Source organism: Schistocerca americana, chromosome 3 (genome assembly GCF_021461395.2).
Source record: "Schistocerca americana isolate TAMUIC-IGC-003095 chromosome 3, iqSchAmer2.1, whole genome shotgun sequence".
In the NCBI taxonomy this organism is placed as follows: domain Eukaryota; kingdom Metazoa; phylum Arthropoda; class Insecta; order Orthoptera; family Acrididae; genus Schistocerca; species Schistocerca americana.
The window spans coordinates 248,900,665-248,910,050 of NC_060121.1; the positions used below are offsets into that span (position 1 = coordinate 248,900,665).

Here is a 9,386-nt window from a genome sequence, read left to right on the forward strand (position 1 = left end):
ATTACATCCTCCAGTTTCCGTCCCATTGAGACAATTTCTTCGCGGTGCGTAACTTTTATTGTCTTAGAGTGTATTTTGTAATAATTTTAGTCATCAGATTTGATGGATATATAAATGTGTAGATATGTGTTTTTAATGTGAAGAATAGCATCAAAGTACATAATTCCCGTGGAACTTACATAATTTTTGATATGGGAATCCTGTACTATTGGAAATAGCTTTCTGAATATGACGCCATTTTATGCAATTCTGGCGAAGCTTATGTATTTTTTTAACTCCAGACATGTGAGATATTCGGTGCAGTATTTGACAGATTTTTTTTATTTTTTATTTTTTTATACCGTTAGTACAGTGGTGTAAATACTGTAAGAAATGCTTTTGGACGAGGCACGAAACTCAGTTAATCTTTGTACCTTTGATTATGGTGCAAAATTCAGATTTTTCAGATAACTTTTGAACATGGTACTAATTTATATGACACTCAGATCCGTGAAATAATTATGAACATGGTGCAGAATTCAGATTTTTCGTATACTTTAGAACATGGCTTGAAATTCAAGCCGGCCGCGGTGACAGAACAGTTATAGGCGCTTCAGTCCGTAACCGCGCTGTTGCTACAGTCGCAGGTTCGAATCCTGCCTCGGGCATGGATGTGTGTGATGTCCTTAGGTTAGTTAGGTTTAAGTAGTTCTAAGTGTAGGGGACTGATAACCTCAGATGTACCTTGGTGCATAGAGCCATTTGACCCATTTTTTTTTAATTCAAGCCCTTTGGATACTTATGAACATGTTATCAGTTTCGGCTATCTTGAATTTTTTTAATGTTTGCTATTACTGTAATGTCATGCTGTCTGCCCTCTTGGATTGTGCCGTTAATGCTCTGCTCCTGCACCTGGCCAACATCATGTATGCTCTTGGCACTGTACGACCTCCAACTGACAGTTCAGGATCTAAGTGTGCTGGATAGTTGATACGTATACTACTCATTCGCGACACCTCGTTCCTGCCACTCCTTCGTGCCTCCACATTGACCTGTCTTGTTGCACTGATCACCAAAACGGTTCTGTCGAATGGCACCAAGGTGGCCACAGAGCTTAACGTTAAAGATTTTGTCTTATATGTGCCGCCATGACAGGACTTCAGTTGATTGTTGTTAGTTACAAAAATTTACTTTGTTTTATACTGTATCGTTCTAAATTTTAATATCTGAAAATTAACTATATCCAGCTCATCGGGTGCTGACCTGGATTTTGGATGTGGCATTTTTAATTACGGTACAGTCAAACCACGTTTGTTGTGTTGACCTAATGCATGGACGAGTCTTTCGAATGTTTCGTGGGAATTATATAACAGTCAAACATTACAGATGCAGGTAATGGTATGAAAAAGAACGCAATCGTTCGAAAGTAATCACCATTAAAAATTGTATGCAACTGTGACGAAAACCTTAATAAACGACAAATAAACTGAGTTGCTGGTCCTTACTCTGACGCTGCACATATCGTGGTAGAGTCTACCGCCTTTATAACCGAGATGTCGTGTGCTACACCAGCTGTCTGGCATGAGATAAATAAAAATAATATCACTTTCTTTTGTAATTGGTGAATGTGGTTCTGAAAAGCCCATTTGAATGAGCATGAAAGGTAACTTGTTTGGACTATTTAATTGATTGAAAATGTTGGCAAAATTTAGTGTACTAACAACATTTATTTTCCCAAACAAGATATAAACTGAAACTTTCTGGCAGATTAAAACTGTGTTCCGGGCCGAGACTCGAACTCGGGACCTTTGCCTTTCGCGGGCAAGTGCTCTACCACTAGCCCGCGAAAGGCAAAGGTCCCGTGATCGAGACTCGGCCCGGCACACAGTTCTAATCTGCCAGGAAGTTTCATGTCAGCGCACACTCCGCTGCAGAGTGAAAATTTACTTCTGGAAACATCCCCTATGCAGTGGCTAAGCCATGTCTCTGCGATATCCTTTCTTCCCGGAGTGCTAGTTCTACAAGGTATGCAGGAGAGCTTCTGCGAAGTTTGGAAGGTAGGAGACCAGGTACTGGCGGAATTAAAGTTGTGAGGATTTGGCGTGAGTCCTGCTTCGGTAGCTCAGTTGGTAGAGCAATTGCCACAAAAGGCAAAGGTCCCGAGTTCAAGTCTCGGCTCTGCAGAAAGTTTTAATCTGCCAGAAAGTTTTATATCAGCGCACACTCCGCTGCAGAGTGAAAATTTCATTCTGAAGATATAAATTATACCAAAAAAGTTATAGATTGAATGCCCTAAGCCACTAACAGGTGATTTAATACTCCACTGGGTGGATCCTGATTGGCAAAGGCCGTTTAACTAGGTGATCAGTGACTCAAGTACTCTGACCCTAAAAATGTGGATAACGCAAGCTGAATTGATCTGAGGCGGGGCAGACTTTGACTGATCAAATCTACTGAAGTTTCTCTATATAAGTGCAGCTGAGAGCAAGTGGCTATTGAAATCTGTACGCTCTTATAAGGCCGGAGCGGCAGTTAGCTACCCTGTATACTTTTGCGGTGACGTGACCTGCAGCTGGCGACATGTGTGCGGCGGAGGATGTGACACGTGGAGGTAGCACCTGTGAATTCATCGCGGCCACGAAAGAAATGCAAAAATCTCACGGTCTAGCGAACAGGCAGACAGATCGCAATTTACTCTCTACCAGAGACATGAAAGATTTCAGTGTGTGACACACCCGTTCGCTGGTCGTACAAAGGACCAATTTGGCTCGCGTATACAACAGAGCACACAAGGATACCAACGTCATGACTGGTAAACCAAAAACGAATAAGTGTGCACTCGGCAAACGAGTAGTTCGAGGCACAGTAAGAGCTTCACCTCAGGTTCCCCAGTCTCCTTGCGAGTGAAGTTAGTCTCAGGACAGGTTCCAAGAACCCACTACACATGCCAGAGCTTCGACCCGAAGTCTCTTACTAGACCAAAGTCCTGCACCCCAGTGCTTCGCACCTCTCCAGAAAAAAAAATTCCTTCTTGGAAAGTGCATGAATGACACCGCCTTCCCTCTATATTGAGCCAATCACAAGGCTCTAGAGGCACTAAATCTACCGTCCCACACGACAGCACAAACTCATGTCAAACCTGCATCTCTGAAAAAAAAAAAGAAACCGCTAATTATTGGCTTTTTTAAGTTTTTGCAGAGGGAAAACTGATGATTTTCTCCGAATTCATGTCGCTTCCCACAGCAACAAGCGAACAGATACAATCTCAAAGACCTTTATCTAATTCGCCTGTGCCTTGGAGCTTGTTAGTCCTAGATATGAGATGCAATAAACGTTTCTCTGATGCCAGAGTTTTCCTATACAACGGAGGCGGCCGAGGGAAGCTGTTCATTGGCCTACTTGCATTATTGGCGAACACAAAAACATGTGGATTTTTATTACGCACGGCTCAGTACACATTGCTTGGTTTCCGACTCCACTGGGTAGACAAGTTCCTTTAGACCGTCGCCCCTGGCCAACATCCTGTTGGCGCATCGGCAGGTATCGCGGCGTTGTTCTGCTGCAGCCCTGTCTTTATGAGGGGCTGCCCTGTATGGCTGTGGGCCTGTGTGGCAAAATTTACTAAGGGATGGACTCGCCGCCAATTGATTTCAACTCCCAACAAGCCGTCTCTAAGAGATAAGAATCATAAAAGTGTCTCATGCTTTTAACCCCTACCAAGCTCCATCAACGTCTGCTCAGGCCATTAACTTTCTGGAGTCACTCAAGGTGCGTCTGGATTTAACAGACCTATAATAATTTTCCATACGCGAAAAATAGGCGAGAGAGTAACTTGTCCTCTCTCAAGCACATCTGTCGAAGATCATCTCTTTCATGATAGCAGATTTGTTTTAGGGATTATACGAAGGCAAGCATATTTGAAGTGTTCATGGTCATTAATTTTTGAAGTCTATTTACACTATGTGATAAATAGTATACGGACACCTGGCTGAAAATGAGTTACAAGTTTGTGGCGCCCTCCATCGGTAATGCTAGAGTTCAATATGGTATTGGTTCACCCTTTGACTTGATGGCAGCTTCCACTCTCGCAGGCATACATTCAGTCAGGTGTTGAAATGTTTCTTGGGGAATGGCAGCCCATTCTTCACAGAGTGCTGCAATGAGGCAGGTATCTATGTCAGTCGGTGAGTTCTGGCACAAAATCGGCATTCCAAAACACCCCGAAGGTGTTCTATAGTTTTTAGGTCAGGATTCTGTACATGCCAATCCATTACAGGGACGTTATTGTCGTATAACCACTCCACCAAAAGCCGTGCATTATGACCATTTGCTCGATTGTGTAGAAATATGCAGTTTCTATCCCCGAATTTCTCTTCAACAGTGGGAAGCAAGTAGGTGCTTAAAACATCAATGTTGGCCTGTGCTGTGAATGTGCCACGCAAAACAACAAAGGGTGCAAGCTCCCTCCATGAAAAACACGACCACACAATAACATCACCGCCTTCGAATTTGACTGTTAGCACTACACACGCTGGCAGATGACGTTCACCGCGCATTCGCCATACCCACACCCTGCCATCGCATCGCCACATTGTGTACCGTCATTCGTCACTCCACACAACGGTTTTCCTCTGTGCAATCGTCCAATGTTTACGCTCCTTACACCAAACGATACGTCTTTGGCATTTACTGGGGTGATGTGAGGCTTATGAGCAGCCGCTCGACCATGAAATCCAAGTTTTTTCACCTCCCGCCTAACTGTCATAGTACTTGGAGTGGATCCTTGTGCAGTTCGGAATTCCAGTGTGATGATCTGGATAGATGTCTGCCTATTACACATTACGACCCTCTTCAACCATCGGCGGTCTCTGTCAGTCAACAGACAAGGTCGGTCTGTACGATTTTGTGCTGTACGTGCCCCTTCACTTTTCAGTTCACTGTAATATGAGAAACAATGGTCCTAGGTATGTTTAGGAGTGAGGAAATCTCTTGTACAGACGTATGACACAAGTGACAGCCAATCACCACGTTCGAAAAGTCCGTGAGTTCCGCGGAGCGCTCCATTCTTCTCTCTCACGACGTCTTATGACTATTGAGATCGCTGATATGGGGTACCTCGCAGTAGGTGGCAGCACAATGTACCCAATATGAAAAACGTACGTTTTCGGGGGTGTTCGAATACTTCTTATCACAAAGTGTAGATTTGATCGAAGCTTATGGCATGGGCACCAGAAAACAGTTTACAGTCACGTTTTTCACGACTGCTCACTCCACAAATATGTAATTCACACCTCTACTCGCGGCTAAAGGGTCGAGTAACGACTCGTTGACTTCATGAGCCGATCTCTCAGAATAACTGCCTACACGTTTTTTTCTGCAGGTACCGAAAAGCTCTGCCTATTACCTCCCCGTCTCCGAGAAACCTGCGATCTTCGGCCCCGGGGTTATAGCTAATGTTAAGATTTGATACGTAGTAGTGCTATCGCTATCGGTATCCTTACATTAATCGTGCCCAGTCAAAACCACATGCCTGACTCATCCATCTGATACGTGACACGGTGCTTTTTGATATATCTTGTACTGCCTGTTTGCTGCTTCCTTTAATTGCTGAGCTCGTGGAACGTTTGGTTTGTGAAAGCTGAGGAATAGTGTTTTATTTGCTTCTGTTGTCGGTGTACATGTTGATGCACGAAAATGCACTGCAACGACAGGAACACTATCTTCCGTCAATCTGCTTTAAGAATTAGTTCCGCCGAGTACAACCAAATGAATAAAATGCAATGCCACATTATTTTGTGACATCATTTGACATTTATTCCCACTGTAGGTTATTACTTTTTGGTCAGTTCTTAATTCATCTAGCAGCTGACGTTGCATGTTACTGTTTAGATCTCCAGCAGCCAGATTCCATGACGATTCGACCGGTAATTGCCAGTGGTTACTCACTGAAACCAGTTACGATTATGTATTTTAGCACGAAAGCTGTTGATAGTGACTTGTGGCACACAAATTTAAAGACATATCGACACCTACCATCAGTAAAAATAGGAATTCTGTGAGCTGTGTAATCACTAACAAGGAATAACTTACAGAGTGTGGAGCACACAAGAAACATGAGCTACAGTGGGAATATCAAAGCCAGTAGAGGCGGGAGAATGTGATTGCAAGACCAAGTGCTGGAGATGGTGACGGGAAGTCAGCAGCTTCCAGCAAATTTCATGGTGCCGCTATCAAACCAATTATAGGCAGGGTGTTGTTATTCTTATTGTTATTGTTGTCGTTGTGATCTTCAGTCCGCAGACTCTTCTCGCTACTCTATCCCGCGCAAACCTATTCACCTCCGAATAACTACTGCAACCTACACCCTTCTGAACCTGCTTACTGCATTCATGCCTTGGCCTCTCTCTACAACTTTTACTCCCGACAATTGACTCCAGTTCTAAATTAGTGATCGCTCGATGTCCCAAATATGTCCTGTCAACCGATCCCTTCTTTCAGTCACGTTGTGCCACAAATTATATTTCTCTTGAATTTTGCTCAGTATCTCCTCGTTAGTTATGCAATCTACCTATCTAATCTTCAGCATCCTTCTGTAGGCCAATCTCTTCTTGTCTAATCTGTTTATCATCATTGTTTCACTTCCATAAATGACTACAGTCCATACAGATGCATTCAGAAAATGCTTCCTAATACTCTAATCTATGTTCGATGTTAACAAATTTCTGTGCTTCAGAAACACTTTTACCCATTACCAATCTACGTTATATTATCCTCTCTATTTCGGCCATCATCAGTTGTTTTTCTGTGCAAATAGCAAAACCCATTTAATACTGATAGTGACTCGTTTTCTAATCTAATTCCCTCAATATCGCCTGATTTAATTATACTCCATTCCATTATCCTTGTTCTACTTTTGTGTTATTCATCTCATATCCGGCTTTCAAGACACTGTCCATTTTGTTCAATTGTTCTTCCACGTCCTTTGATGCCTCTGACAGAATCACATAATCATTGGCCAATCTCAGTTTTTTTCCCTCCTCCCTGAACTTTGATTATCGGCATAGAAACATTTAATGTTTGCCAAAGTAGCGGAGTACGGACAATAAGCAATTTTCGTAACGAATGAATGAGACGTTCTTCCATCAAAACGGCGGCGTATATTTTTGCAGCCCTCAGAACATATACTCAAAATCAAAGCAGTATTCACCTGATTTACTTTCAATAGGCGATATGGTGTCGCTCTTTTCAGTTTCTGTACATACACAGTGAACTCTACGTCCCGAAAACTATTAGACAATCCTAAACAATGTTCCCTTCTATATTACTGAGATGTGAGCTACCCTGCTCCAGTCGCCTACTTGGGGCTCCGTGTTCCGTCATTTTCTTTTTATGATAACCTTTAGCGACGTTCAAACGAGTGTCCTACACCACCAACACGCGTTTCGCCACAGAATGCTTCCTTTAGAAGAGACCCCCCTTTCAACTCACCCATTTCGTTTGAGCAAACAGTCTGGACAGCTCCTCGCTTACGATACTCATTAAAATGACCCAACGTCGTTCTATAAGCGGAACACATTTTGTGGTAGAAACACACTGTATGAATTAGAAGCAATTAACTGGAGCATTCGCAGTAATTACAGCCAAGGTGGTAAACAGAAGGAAGCTCTTCGGAATAAAATTATGTTCTTGTGTATTTATTTCTTCTTTCAATTTGGATAAGAAAATTCTTCTCGCAGATACCTCATCTACCGTTCCGTTCCTGCCTCCTCCTTTCGTCCCTCCCACATTCCACTCTCCGCTCTCTCTCTTTTCCTCTGTCGCTCATCATCTCACGCTGTATGGCAGTTTCAGCCAGAAGTACACCTCCACTATATTCTGTTTAACACGGTCATGCTTGGGCACTGTAAGCTAAAGACTCGGTGCACAAAGAAAACTCGTTTATGTCGATGGTTCTCACTATAGCGCTCTAGAAATTCTTCAAAGGCGGGACTTTTTAAGTGTAGTGCACCTTAGAGACGTTGCTTGTCAACTCTTCACTATTTCAGACCAATTAGGTCTCGCACCTACTGAATAACGCGCGGTAGAATCTAAGTGTTAAAAGCTATAGGCAATCAGGGGAAACCATGTTTAACAGATATGAAGAAAACATTGGCTCTTTGACTATTTTTGTAAAACTATTACAAACTAAGGACTGCATTATCCTTAATTAAAAACCAGATAGTGCTTATTAGCCCTTCACAGTCGTTGAGTTCGTTGTCAGAGTATCTTCCAGTGCCCAAGCGGTTTGGTATGAACCGATCTAAACCATTTTGTACACATTACTAGCTGCTAAGGAACGGCTGTGTAAGAACCATGCACAAACGTTTCTAATTTCGTATTTTGTTAATTCTATAATATACTGCGAAATGGTTTAATTATAGTTGATTCATTATTTTAAGTATCCCTTTTGTTAGATTTAGCAACGGCCATGCCGCAGTGGATACACCGGTTCCCGTGAGACCACCAATGTTAAGCGCTGTCGGGCGTGGTCGGCACTTGGATGGATGACCATCCAGGCCACCATGTGCTGTTGCCATTTTTCGGGGTGCACGCTGCCTCGTGAGCTACTCGACCGAATAGTAGCGGCTTCGGTCAAGAATACCATCGTAACGACCGGGAGAGCGGTGTGCTGACCCCACGCCCATCCTTCCGCATCCTCCACTGAGGATGACACGGCGGTCGGATGGTCCCGGTAGGCCACTCGTGGCCAGAAGACGGAGTGCTTTTATTAGATTTAAGCAAACTGGTCATAGATCATATAATCAGGTTTAAACTTAGGCTAAGTGAAATCAGTTTCCTTTTATCATTCATATGTGAGCAGTTAAGAAAGATTCGCAATAAATTGTGTACAATGACAACACAAAAAGTTCTAGGGCTAGCAGCAATGGTGTTGATACCGATGAAAGTTGGTTTCTCTTTCTTTGTTGCGCAACAAGTGTCGACATAAGTGTGAACTTTGACTTAATTTTTCTTTCTCTGCAGTTTCAAGTTGTCATGTTGCGAGTATCCCATTCGAAATTTAATCTGAAATGCTATGGAATCTTCAACTAGACGGTTCAACATCTACAGTTGGACAAAGTTTATAGCTGGTCTTCTTCTTCATCCTCAATAATAGGAAAGACTGTGACAGCACCCAAAGATGGTACTACTGTAGAAAAAAGCGGACAAATGGAAGCAATCGAGGAACAGCAGAATCTGGCATTACACGATCAGTGATTAACCGTGTGAAACAGCTGAAACCATAGGCATATAAACACAAAGAGAGTAAAATACATATTACATGAAGAAATAGATTCAAATGGCTCTGAGCACTATGCGACTTAACTTCTGAGGTCATCAGTCGCCGAGAACTTAGAACTAATCAAACC

The 9,386-nt window shown here is 42.8% G+C and overlaps 1 pseudogene; it reads left to right on the top strand.

Annotated features, from left to right (window-relative positions):
- The first annotated feature begins 8,436 nt into the window (after positions 1-8,436).
- LOC124607691 lies at positions 8,437-8,554 on the top strand (annotated as a pseudogene).
- Positions 8,555-9,386: the final 832 nt, after the last annotated feature.